This window comes from Trichechus manatus, unplaced genomic scaffold (genome assembly GCF_000243295.1).
Source record: "Trichechus manatus latirostris isolate Lorelei unplaced genomic scaffold, TriManLat1.0 scaffold00019, whole genome shotgun sequence".
Taxonomy (NCBI): domain Eukaryota; kingdom Metazoa; phylum Chordata; class Mammalia; order Sirenia; family Trichechidae; genus Trichechus; species Trichechus manatus.
Window position 1 is genome coordinate 21777871 of NW_004443955.1, and position 13987 is coordinate 21791857.

At 47.2% G+C, this 13987-nt stretch overlaps 1 protein-coding gene across 1 annotated transcript in view; it reads left to right on the forward strand.

The window, feature by feature from the left end:
• Window positions 1-13987, forward strand: part of RGMA (repulsive guidance molecule BMP co-receptor a) — a 48773-nt gene that overhangs the window by 6310 nt on the left and 28476 nt on the right. The gene's annotated exons all lie outside the window — the stretch shown is intronic.

A 13987-nucleotide genomic window follows, 5' to 3' on the forward strand; every position in this document is an offset into this window, starting at 1 on the left:
ATCCGTCATTTTACATATGGGGCACATTATTTGACTGACGGAAAAAAATAAGCTCTGGGTGAAGATGAGAAGCAGCTGTGGTTTGGTAGGAAAAATACTGAACTTGGTATCACAAAAGCCTAAGTTGGAGCCTCTGCCCTGCTATTTATATTCTTGATGACCTTGGACTAGTCATTTGATCTCCCTGAGTGTTAGTCTCCTCGTCTATGAAATGGAGATGACTGTGCCCATTGTATGAGAGAGTTGAGAGGACTCTACAGTTACTTGGGAGAACTTTTCTTATAAAGAGTGCTTAACAGGTTTTAAGAATAACTCATAATGCACTTTGAACCCCACCCGGAAGTCAAGGTTATCTAGGAGCCCTTGGGGAGTTCTGGAGATGACCCCCCCATTTCCCACACACACATAGGCTTTCAGTCATATTCGACACTTTATTGTTATTCAAACAAATAGTTCTTCTTCATGAAGAAATCAAAACTAGCTGCCCTCAAGTCTTCTCCAACTCATGGCAATGCCAGGTGTGTGTCAGAGTAGAACTGTGCTCCATAGGGTTTTCAGTGACTGACTTTTCAGAAATAGATCGCCAAGCCTTTCTTTCAAGGTGCCTCTGGGTGGACTCGAACCTCCAACATTTCAGTTAGAAGCTGAGCGTGTGAACCGTTTGCACCACCCAGAGACTCCTTATCCACGGTATAAAACTAAATATTAGCAACGACATATCTTAATCTGCATGCGTATTCTGTGCCAGGCATCTGTTCTAAATGATTTACTATTGTATTAACGCATTTAATACTCACAACAACCCTCTGAAGGAGGTCCACGTATGCCCCTGTTTTACAGACGCGGTAACTGACGTCTTGAGAGTCTGTGCTCACGGTGCGTATTTTTAGCCACCATGCTGTATTGCCTTTCTAATGTAGAAGTGAAGAAGTTCCCTCAGCCTCCCACAAATTTAAAACAAATGATGATGGTGGAGAATGTTACATAAATTGACACGTTTGTTCTTTCTGGATTAGCATTCTTCCTCACCTCCCATCATCTGGAGATCTTCTCTATTTCAGCGTTGTATTAGCCATTCTAAACAATTTTGAACTTGATGAATAACTTGGTTATCTGTTCCTGCTGCTAAATGTCCTTGGTATTTGCACTTGGCACCAAAATTGTTCACTAGTCCAAATGCTCCAGCCTTTGGAGCATATTTGAGAGAAAGACACAGACTCACTGTCAGTTCAGACAGTTGCCATTTGGTGGATAAATGGTTCCAAGCTGGTTCCTCTCCCAAGGACTTACTGGAATGGTGAGAGGTAAAGGCTACACGGTCTTTTGTCTTTCACAAGGACCTGGTACCTGTTGTGTGGGTCTCTGAAGCTGCTTTAAAATCACAGGACGTTACCAAATGCTTTTAAGGTGTGGTTTCAGGTATACAGTAGTATTGTTTGGGGATGATTACTGAAGAGTTTCATGCTGACACTCTGAAACAAATAATGTCACTCTTCAAATAGTATTTCATACTTGCTCGGCAACATTTTCTCTTGGAGAATCCAGAAACATCACAGATGAGGCCCCAGAATGGCTCCTCAGAGTGAGGTGTGGGCAAGGCCAGTTAGACACAGAGCCAACACCAGTTCTCTGGACCCCTGGAAACATGAGACTGTGCAGTGAGGAGATCCCCAAGGCAGCCAGGCCCATGATTTTGCAGGTTCTGAGGGTTCAGAGATAGGACAAGACCACACAGACCACAAAGCCGGAGGTAGAGCCAGCACCAAATCCCAACTGTCTCTTTTTCCATATTCACTGCAGTGTCTTTGAAGTCTCAATCTCAACACTGACAATTGAGCAATTCACAAATGCTTATTGCTTTCCTACTGTGTACCCAGAAGAGTACTGGGCTTTATAGGCAAAAGAATTGCAACCTTGTAGACCAGATAGTAGGTCCCTGGGTGGGGCAAATGGTTTGTGCTCAACTCCCAACTGAAAGGTTGGCTGTTCAATTCTACCCTGCAGTGACATGGAAGAAAGACCTGGAGGTCTACTTCCATGAGATTGCAGCCACTGAAAACCCTATGGAGCGCAGTTCTAGTCTGACACACATGGGGTCACCATGAATTGGAATTGACTTAACGGCAATGGGTTTTGTTTTGTTTTTGGGTTTAGACCAGATAGTAGGTGTGATTGGTGTCTCATCCAAGAGACTCGAAAGGGAAGTGGGGGAAGGGAGACTTTCACATATTAAACTCCAGTTATACGTTTACATATACTCCCAGTAGGAAGAAATGGGGTAAGTATCTAAAGAAAAAATATGGCTGCCGCAGGAGCTTACTGAGTGGCTCAGAGGTCCGGAAGGACAGGTGTGAAAAGATGGAAGGAGGGGCATAAATCCAAGGACCATAGAAAAGTGGGCCCAGAAACTAGCAGATCATCTGGAAGGCTCAACCCCAGCCTGGACTATAGCTCAGGGGACTGGAAAGCAAGAGGAGCAGAAGGGGCATCTGTTCTCAGCACGAGGATGAGCATGTATGATGGAGGAGAGTTAGAGTTAATAGACGCAGAGAGAAAGCTGGAAAACTGCATGCCTGGGAAGGAGCTGGTGGGCTCATTAGAGGTGGTGTGGCAGCAGGGGTCACACAGACCCCGCCGAATGCTGCCTGCCCCAAGCCAGCTGGGCGACCAGGCAAATTACCTACCTCTTGCAGTGTAAGTTAGAGTTAAATGTGACTTGTCTGACTTCCAAAGAGAAGGGACAGGTACGTGTCTCTAGCCAAGAATTGAAGTCCGAGAAGAGGAGAACGCACAGCTGTTTAAAGGCATTCCTCACATGGAGTCTCTTGTATCTGATTCTGTCTATACATAGTCTGTACACGCCCTTGGCTGGTGAACTCAACTCAACTCTGGCTGCTTGGCTTTGGTCATGGTGGAGGGTTCACCGGACTGTTAACCACAATGAGAAAATAAACTGGGAAATGCTCGCTGGGGTGGGAGCAGTCACGCACCAGCAAAGGAAGTGGCTGATAGTTTTGGTGAAATTATCCACATCTAGATGACAGACAGACAGACACATTTTATATGTGATTATATACACATGGAAATGTCTGGAAAGATGCCCAAGGGGCTGTTAACAGTCTCCCCTGGTTTCATTAACAGGGAATTGATTTTTTAACGAGCATATAGTACTGTTTGAATTTTTTTAAATAAATTTGATGCTAGGTTGAAGGAAACTGGAAGCCTAGAAAAATTTATTCTGGCATTTTCTTTTAAAATAAAAAATCCCTTTTAAATCTTCTCAGTACCATGAATATATCTGTGCCTATCAGCAAGGGTGTGCTTCCAGAAGGTTCTTGGGGGGGGCTCTCCATAACGACATCCCACACGGAGCTAGTCCCTAGCCCTAAAGTTCCCAGACTTAGTTTCTAAATGTGGATGCATGAGCATGATAGCTAACCCATGGGAATGTCCGATGCGGATTGTCCAAGAGGTGAAATTGTGACTGAGGTTGTTTCAGATGGTATGAAGCTAATGTTAATGAAGAAGGGCACTGTGGGTAATATAGATGTCACCAGACCAAACTCTGCACATCTGGTGCTGGTGAGGTCAGGCTTGGCAGTGGTTTGGTTTGTTAAAGAAGTCACCAACAGAGACTTGGGAATTTTGTAAAGGCCGGTGTTGATGTGCAGTAATGGGGGATCAGGAGTAAACACGGGGGCACTCAAGACACCTCATAAACACTCCTCTCGGGGTGCTGAGATTATCTGTCTCCATATCTGACACCCTCACTGAGCTTCCCAGAGGGGACATGGCTGTGGGCCGCTCATCCCAGAATCCCCAGAACCCATCTCAGAGCCTGGCCCAGAGCAAGTTCTCAGCAAGTGCTTGAGGAATGAGCAAAACAGAAAGACAATAAATAAAAATAATTTGGCTTGTATGGGAAAAAATATTACTAATCCCTTAACACACATTTAAAGACAGATCCAAGAGCAAATAAAATCTCCTAATGTGTTTTAAATCGATTTGAACAAATTCAAATAGAAGGTGAGATACGTCTTCGGTTTCTAAATAGAACTATGAGAATATCAGGAAACGTGTTTCTCGAAACCATTCAAATGTCAGAATAAGGCCTGTATGTTTTCATTACAAAGAGTCAGAGGCCCTCATGGTGGGGTGGGGGGAGCACCTAAGTAAGCAAATGAAATCTGGCTCACACACAGAGAAAAAGGAAGCGCTCAGGCAAAAGCTAAGAAAATGAGATAGGCCAAAAAAGGATTCAAGGAGCGCTTTGTAAGACTCTCCTCAATCAACCATGTTGTTGTTAGCTGCCCTCGAGTCGCCACAACTCATGGCAACCCCCTTGCACAATGGGATTGAACCATTACGATCTCTAGGGTTTTCAGGAGTCGATCACCAACCCTTTCCTCCTAGTCCGTCTTTGTCTGGAAGCTCCGCTGAAACCCGTTCAGCATCATAGCAACACGAAAGCCTCCACTGACGGAGGAGTGGTGGCTGCGCATGAGGTACGTTGGCCGAGAACTGACCCTTGGTCTCCATGTGGAAGGTGAGAATTCTACCACTGAACCGCCACTGCCCGCTAAATCAAAGACAAAGAAGCTCTTCATGGCAGAGGAGGAGAGCAGGACTCACAATGCTTTGGAAGAAGACCTGAAGGTAATTCTTTCCGAAACGGTCATGGAAACAGACAGATCAAAGAAGTTCTTTGGACCGCTATCCCTGAAACCACTTGGAGGGGAGGGGTGGTGATACTTGAGGATGGCAGTGATGTGCTGGTGGCAGAAGGATACAACTGTCCTTCCATACACGGGGGCCTGTGTCCACAGGCTCGTACACTGTTCTTCCTACCCATAAAGGGAACCATGTGAGTTTCTTGTGCTGCTGTAAGAAAGTTCCACTGACTGGGTTGCTTAAAACAGCAGGAATTTATTCTCTAACATTTCTGGAGGCCCGAAGTCCCAAATCAAGGTGTCAGCAGAATTGGTTCCTTCTGGAGGCTCTGAGGGAGAATCTGTTCCATGCCTCTCTCCTAGCTTCTCGTGGTTGCCAGCAGTCCCTGGTGGGCCTTGGCTTGCAGCTGCTTGGTTGTTAGGTGCCATCCAGTCTGTTCCGACTCACAGCGACTCCATGCACAACAAAATGTTGCCCGCTCCTGTGCCATCCTCACAGTTGTTATCTTTGAGCGCGTTGTTACAGCCACTGTGTCGATCCATCTTGTTGAAGGTCTTCCTCTTTTTTGCTGACCCTCTACCAAGCACGATGTCCTTCTCCAGAGTTGGTTCCTCCTGACAAAGTCTCACCATCCTCACTTCTAAGGAGCATTCTAGCGTACTGCTTCCAAGACAGATTTGTTCGTTCTTCTGGCAGTCCATGGTATATTCAGTATTCTTCGCTAACAACATAATCCACATGCATCATTTCTTCTTCAGTCTTCCTTTTTCCTTGTCCAGCTTTCAAATGCATATGAGGCGATTGAAAATACCATGGCTTAGGTCAGGTGCACCTTAGTTCCCAAAGTGACATCTTTGCTTTTTAACACTTTAAAGAGGCCTTTTGCAGCAGATTTGCACAGTGCAATACATTGTTTGATTTCTGGACTGCTGCTTCTATGGGCGTTGATCGTGGATCCAAGGAAAATGAAATCCTTGACAACTTCAGTCTTTTCTCCATTTATCAAGATGTTGCTTATTGGTTCTGTTGATGCAGCTGCATCCCTCCAGTCTCTGCCTCTGTCTTCCTGTGGCATCTCCCTGTGTGTCTCTGTGTCCCTGTGTCTTCACATGACGTTCTTATAAGGACACCAGTCATTGGATTTAGGGCACACCCTAATCTTAATTTGATTGTATCTGCAAAGATCCTATTTCCAAATAAGGTCACGTTCATAGGTACTGAGGGTTAGGACTTAGACATATCATTTTGACAGACACAATTAATGCATAATAGGAACCTGCCCCCACCCCCACCACCCCCACCACCTACCTAGGAAGTATTACTTCTAATGCCACTTTGGGGGAATGTGTAACAAAAAGTAATATCACTAAGCACTTTTTAAAATCCCATTAACTGGATGAAGCACAACATAACTTTCTGAAAAGAGAACATGAAATCAGACCGTCTATTAGCATTCTTTGAGGAGGTAGAAACAGGCCTGGAAGCAGGGGAGAAACCCAAGGATGAATTATGTTTAGACTTTCAAAATTCCTTCTAACGAAGTTCCACCCCAAAGGTCATTTGCAACATTAAGTCACCCCAGAATGTGGGGGGAAATCATCACGGATTGGAATTGTCCTTAGAGACGAGGAAACAAAATATAGGATAAACAGGTACTTTTCTGGATGAAGAATGATCAACAGTGGGGTTCCCCTAGGATCGCCTGTGCACCCAGACTTAGTTTAAATTTACATAGACTATCTGAAGGAGAGAATGCTCAGATGGTTCCAGGACTGCAGAGGAAATGAAGGCTGTGCAGAGAGATGGCAAACAGTGATTAACTGCAGGACGCCAGGAGTTAGCAAGAAAATGCATATTAAGCTTTCACCGGGGCAAGCCTCAGTTAATGCATTTAAGAGAACATAATCTAAGTTACAAGCAAATAGACTCTGCCCAGTCTGTTTACGGCCACAAAATGGGATCTTGGGGTCTTTACAAAATGTTTGTTTTCCAAAGGCTGTGCAGGACCCAGTGTTCAGAAAAGGCTAAAATGCTTTCAGAAATGGTACTGGAAACCAAGCCAAAAATAGTATTCCACCTGGACTCTACCCAAACCTGGCAGTTTTATTGCCTTCCCCTTGAGAAAAATATCTGAGAGCTGTAGAAAGGTGAGCAGAGTAACCACCCAGATAGATGGTTCCACGGGAGGCTGGGCTTTAGCGTGGAAAAATGAAGGCAGAAAGTTGATAACATCAACATCTATAGAACCTGGAAGGTTATGGAGAGGGTGACCAGGACTGGTTCATCAAATCTGAGACAACCAGACACCCCAGGCAGGGTCGCTCTTAAAGTTTGAAAGAGGAATTTGAGGGAGAAATTAAAAAGAAGGACTAGTTCCCACTCTGACTTGTAAATTTAAGTAACTCAGTTCCTCAAGACAAAGGATAGGCAAACATTTTTCAAAAGCTGGTGGGGTGGGTGTTCAAGAAGCTTTGCCAAATTCTTGGCCAATTAACGGATAATGGATTAAAAGCCATTTGGCAACATATCCCTGCACTCTCGAGGTCCCCAAAAATACCTCTTGGGATCAGGGTTGGACCATTCGCTTCCTCTGTATTAGTCAGGGGTTGTTAGTGCAAGGGAGAGAGAGCTAAATCTAACTAGTTTAAGCAAAGTAAGGAACTTTGTGGGCTCACGTAGCTGGAACAGGTATTGGTGTGTCTCAAAGGCTCTAAGGAGTCACGTGTGGAAAGGTCCCTTGGGGAGGGCTAGCCCTGAAAATCTCCATCTGCCCCCTCCAAGCTCACCAGATAAAATACCAAAACAAACAAACCAAAAAAAACCCATTGCTGTTGAGTAGATTCCAACTCATGAAAACCCTGTGTGTTACAGAGTAGAACTGCTCCATGAGATTTTTTTTTTTTTTTAATTGTGGTTTAGGTGAAAGTTTACAGCTCAAGTTAATTTCTCATACAAAAATTGATACATACATTGTTTTGTGACCTTAGTTGCAGTCCCCACAATGTGACAGCACACTCCCCCTATCTACTCCGGGCTCCCTGTGTCCATTTGACCAGTTCCTGTCCCTTCCTGCCTTCTCATCCTGCCTTTGGACAGAACTGCCCATTTGGTCCCGTATATCTGATTGAACTAAGAAGCACATTCCTCACATATTATTTTTTGTTTTATAATCTTTGAAGAGTAGCCTTCGAGAATGGTTTCAGTTCTGGATTAACAGTACATCCAGGGCCATAGGGTTTTCTTAGCTGTAATCTTAACAGAAGCAGATCGCCAGGCCTTTCTTCCATGGCACCACTGTGTGGGTTTGAACTTCCAGTCTTTTTTTTTTTTTTTAATTTTTATTTTTTATTGTACTTTAAGTGAAAGTTTACAATTGAAGTTAGTCTCTCATATAAAAATTTATATATACATTGTTAAGTGATCCTAATTGCTCTCCCTATACTGTGACAGCGCACTCCTCCTTGCCACCCCTGATTTCCCATGTCCATTCAACCAGCTCCTAACCCTCTCTGCCTTCTCATCTCACCTCCGGACAGAAACTGCCCATTTAGTCTCATGTATCTACTTGAGCTAAAAAGCACACTCTTCAAGAGTATCATTTTATGTCCCATGGTCCAGTCCAATCTTTGAAGAGTTGGCCTCGGGAATTGTTTTAGTTCTGGGTTGACAGAGAGTCCAGGGGCGATACTTTCTGGGGTTCCTCCAGTCTCAGACCATTAACTCTGGTCTTTTTACTAGAATTTGAGTTCTGCATCCCACCTTTCTCCTGCTCCATCAGGGACTCTGTATTGTGTTCCCTGTCAGGGCGGTCATTGGTGGTAGCTGGGCACCATCTAGTTCTTCTGGTCTCAGGATGATGCAGTCTCTTGTTTATGTGGCCCTTTCTGTCTCTTGGGCTAATATTTTCCTCGTATCTTTGGTGTTCTTCATTCTCCTTTATTCCAGGTGGGTTGGGACCAATTGATGCATCTTAGATGGCCACTTGCTAGCTTTTAAGACCCCAGACGCCACTCACCAAACTAGGATGCAGAACATTTTCTTAATAAACTTTGTTAAGCCAGTTGACCTAGATGTCCCCGGAAAGCATGGTCCCCCAACCCCTACCCCTGCTACTCTGTCCCTTGAAGTGTTTGATTGTATTCAGGAAACTTCTTAGCTTTGGTTTAGTCCAGTTGTGCTGACTTTTCCTATAGTGTGTGCTGTCCTTCCCTTCACCTAAGATAATTCTCGTCTACTATCTAGTGAATAACCCTCACCCTCCTTCCCCTGAACCAACCATCAGGTTAGTAGTCTAGCACAAACCGTTTGCGCCACCCAGGGACCCTAGATAAAATACAAACTAAGTAAAAAGCACTGTGCTACAAAAGGACAAACGTTGTATGACCTCACTTATATAAAAAGAAAAGGCAAATATATAGAGACCAAGGTTTATTAGTGGTCACCAGAGGAAGGAGGGAGGGGGAAAATGGGGGTTAACAGTGATGGAAATATCACATTGATTAAAGGTAGGGTTGCACAGCCAATTACTGTAATTGCTATCAGTAAGTTGCATACCTGTAAAAAGCTGAACTGGCAGATGTTGTGTGATGGAAGTATTTACAACAATGACAAAAAATAAAAAAGCATAGCTGCTGAGGCTGCTTATGTACAACCAAACACCTCGTGGATTTGGTTTCTTGGTTTGGAGGTTTGGGGTCATGGTTTCATGGGACATCCTAGTTAATTGGCCTGATAACGTGGTTAGTGCTTTTGTTCTACCTCCTAGTTCTTTGCGTAGTACCTGGGGCCAGAGATTGACAGAATTTAGAAACCTAGCAATTCTCTCTCTGGGTGGCATTGGTTATTCAGTGGTGGAATTCTTGCCTTCCATGCAGGAGACTCAGGTTCGATTCCTGGCCATTGCACCTCATGCGCAGCCACACCCGACTGTCATTGGAGGTTTGTGTGTTGCCATGATGCTGAACAGGCTTTAGCGGAGCTTCCAGACTAAGACTAGGATGAAAGACCTGGTGATCTACTTCTGAAAAATCAGCCAATTGAAACCCTATGGATCACAGTGATGCATGGGGTCACCATGAGTTGGGGTCTGACTTGACAGCAGCTAATAACAATGATTCTCTACACATCAGTCATCTGAGGGAGCTCATCAAAAATACTGATACCCAGCCCCACCCCCAGAGATTCAAATTCAGCTCCACAGTGGTCTCCCCAAAGAATAAATTCCTCCCCATCTTGAGGCCTTGGGTAGGGCTCCCAGGTGCTAAGTCCCACATACGTGCAGAGTCTGCCCTGGCTCCCACACAGGCTTTCCCAAGCTCCTTCTCCCTCCAGCCTCACCTCCCTCTCCTTTCACCATCCTCAAGCTCTTGCAGATCCCCAGCAGGCCACACCTTTCTTTGTATATGCTGTACTCCGTGTGCCTTCTACCTGGAATCCTTCCCCAGCTCCCCCGCCTCTGCCCACCGTCTGCCCCTGGCACACTCCCACTCTGGAAACATGTCCCTCCCCGGCCCTCACCCCAGACTGGGCTGGCGGCCCTGGCGCCTGTGCGTTATGCTTTATTGAAGGCAATTGTTAAGGTATCTGTCCTGCCTTGACTTTAAGCCTGGTGCGGACTTGCTCACCATCATTGGAGTGACAGGCACAAAGCACGCAAAGCATGGGGCCTGCAGAAAGCTCTGCCATTTATCAGCCAGCAGATTGGGTGAGTGCTTAAGTGCTCTCAGCCTCAACTTCCTCATCTGGAAAATGAGGATGATAATAGAAGCTACCTTAGCATAAAGAATCTAGAAACGTAAAGTGCTTGGCCAGCACCTCACACAACGTAAGAGCTCATCAGAATACCAGCCATGATTACTAGCATTATTACTATAAACGAATCCTTCAAGACTCCTCACAAAGATGGCGTTGTCAGTCACACCTTCCCCAGGCTTAACTGCCCACCAGTCCTTTGCCACTGTCTTCCTCTATTTGTTTCTACCAGCCAGGTGAAGAGAAGGGTTGGCTGGTTTACTTCTTTACCCCTCAAGGACTAGTGCAATGCCTGGCACACAGTAGGTACTGAGTAAGTGTTGACTGATGACTTGGGCCTTGCCTTTGGGAACACCCTGTACATACCAAGAGGCAGACAAAGCTGGAGACCTGCCGAGCGCTGCCACGGGGTGGGGGGCTTCGGACTTGTGCAGAACCTTTCCTTTCCAAGGCTTTGCCTGTGGAAGCTCTCCCTTGCCCCTCCTGCACTTCCATCAGCAATGGGGCCTGCACAGCCAAGACTGGGGGAAAGGGAGCAGGGACCATATGTGAGAAAAGCTCTGTCCCAGGGGCCTAGGTGACAACCTCAGGGAGAAAGGCCAGGCAGGTGGTCAGACTCTGTGAGGTGATTTGTTTGAAGTCAGCTACCAAACTAGTTGTCCTTGAGTCATTTCCAACTCATGGCGAGTCCGTGTGTGTCAGAGTAGAACTGTGCGCCATAGGATTTTTAATGGCTGAGTTTTTGGAAATAGATTGCCAGGCCTTTCTTCCAAGGGTGGACTCAAATCTCCAACCTTTCGGTTAGCAGCCGAGCACATTAATCATTTGCTCCACCCAGAGACTTCAAAGTCAACTACACTTTGGGTTAACGAGTTCCTTTGGTAAATGGATTGCTGAGTTCCAAAACCCAACATTTTAAGAATTTCTTATCCCTGCAGAGAGTTGGGGAGTTGTCAGTAAGCTGGTTGGTTTGGCCAGTATAGACAAGATTCATCGAGGTCAACACAACCCCATACCGCTCTGTTTTGGGCTGGATTGCTCCTGATAGTCTAAACTGTGTCATGGCCAAATCCCCACTTTGTGAGGTCCAAATTGAGCCGCAGTCAACATACATTTCTTCTCCTGAAAAAAGCTGCTTTCTATCCTTTTCCCAAATTGCTTATGCCATAAAACTTGATCTCCCCCCAAAATGGTGAACATTCCCCTAGCAGGGACACTGGGGAACCCCTTGGCAGGGGGCCCCTCCCAAGTTGTATTCGGTTGCAGTCCTGGGGTGATGATTTATCATCCTGCCCCTTACAGATCTGAAGAAACTAAGGTGTAGATGTTAAAAGTCCTGGCTCCCGAAGGTTCCCTCTTGGGCAAGGGCAGCTCTGGAAGGGCCTGATTTCAGGTTTTCCGAAGCATGCACAGCTATGGTGCCCAACCTGGAGATGCTGCAGCACTGGTGGGTGTTTCTTTCACTGTCCACTGTCGAGGCTGGTGGGAATGCTGATGGAGCTGTTCTCTCTCATTCGCAAGAGGCTTTCGAACTAGCTTGTGAAAGGCCGAGTCTAGCAAATGGTGTTTATTGGTGGATCTCAGAGATGGAAACGCCACTGGGTGCCGTAATGCCGGCTAGCTTTGTGCCTGAGCCAGTGTCCCAGGGTTGCAACTGGAATGAATGCCGTCCTGTGATTCTGCAGAATAAATTGTTGCCAGTCTGCCCAAGAACTGCCAAGCTTGGTACAAATGACCGTTTGAGACCTGGATTTCAAGGTGGTAGGCCTTTCACTGGCCAAACCCCTAACATTTCGCTAACTGATGCCCAAAATGAACACCAGTTTGAGGAAACTATTATTAGAGCCTGTTGATGGTTTGTTGTTAGTCAAGTCAGCCCCTGATTCATGGTGACTGCATGCACAATGGGATGACATTCTGCCCAGTCCTGCCCTATCCCTATGACAGGCTGTGGATTGGACCATTGTGATCCATAGGGCTTTTGTTGTCTGATTTTTAGAAGTAGATCACCAGGCCTTTCTTCCTAGTCCATCTTAGTTTGGAAACTCCACTGAAACCTGTTCAGCATCATAGCAACACACAAACACTGACAGGTGGTGGCTGTGCATGAGGTGCACTGGCTGGAATCAAACCGGGGCCTCCCACACAGACGGCAAGAATTCTATTACCGAACCACCACTGGCCTCCAGTTGGTCTTAGACCTAAATATTTGAGGGGAATACAGTGCAACCCCACCTGTAACTGAGCATTTCCTTTCTTGGCATTCTGACCTTTGGAAACCACAGCTTCCTGTTTCTCCATTGTACAGGTGTGAGTTCCCATTTCTCCCTCTTGTGGAGGTCAGATCCAGAAGTCTCCCCTGGCTGTGGCTTCACAGACATAGCCCTCTTCCCCTTCTCAGCAGCCTGCCCTCCTCCACGCGCCTCCTGGAAGGCAGAGTCCCCCACGCAGGCCCTCTTCCCATTCCCAGCAGCCTGCTGCTCTCTTCACGCTCTTCCTGGAAGGCAGAGTCCCCCTTACAGGCCCAGCCCAGCTGCCTGTGTGGCCTTCAACAAGTGAGGGCTGCCATAGGGCTTAAATGAAACATCTAAATTGGATACAAACCCAGAATTTTTTTTACCCCAAAGAACCAGATGGTTAGGCTTGGAAGTGGGGTGAGGGGGCTGAGGGAGGAATTGGTTTGACTAAAAACACTTGCTCTGGCCTATTCGTGTTTCATCCAAAAGATGTTTCTCAGAGAAAGTTACCAGCAGTCCCTTAAACATCCCAACGACGGCAGAAGAGCTGCAGGGTCTAGGGAATCTCGGGGAGCAGACATTTTTCAGTTGGAAAAATAAGCGGCCAAGTTAGCGGAGGTCACCACCCCGATGCCTCCCAGGAGCGGCCTTGCTGGTCTCTCCCAGGGAGCGCCCAGGCTACCGGGCCCTGCGCGTCGCGGGGCCCCCTGCGTCCACACCTCCGGGGTGTCAGCTGTGCCCTCCGGCCTCCGCCGTCAGGCCTGCAGGCCTTGGGGGGGGGGGATCGGGAAGCAGCTACAGGCTTGACAGGGTTGCTAGAGGCAGCCCCAGCCCAGGCGGGATGGATAGCCTGGGGCAGCCCCGAGGTGCCTTAGTGGCAGAGATCCAGATCCAGTGGACCATCCCACCCAGCCCGGGACAACTCGGAAACGAATTTTTCACCGCTTGTCACCTCCTGCAACGGGGACGTATCTGAGTGCGAGAAATGAGACAGGCGATGTCGGTGGTGGCTTCGGGACGGCAGTCTGGAAAGGGGGCTGAGGCTTGTCTCCAATCAGCTTAGATTTAGATTGTGGATTTATGGGGAGGATTGAGGGCGCGCTGCCGCTCTTGCGTTCTACGGGGTTTGGCGATCCCGGGAGCCAGGCCTTTCCCGCGTGGGCAGCCTAGGGCTTGGAGAAGGCGCAGGGGTCGAGGAGCCAGGGCGCACCCTCCGCTCCGGGGCCGGGGTTCCCTAAGTCTAGCGGCGAGCGCAGCCGCCAGGCCGCGTCGGTCCCGGCCGGGCCGCCTTCCCCCGCGGGCGGCGCTGAAACCCGAGCGCCCTGGGG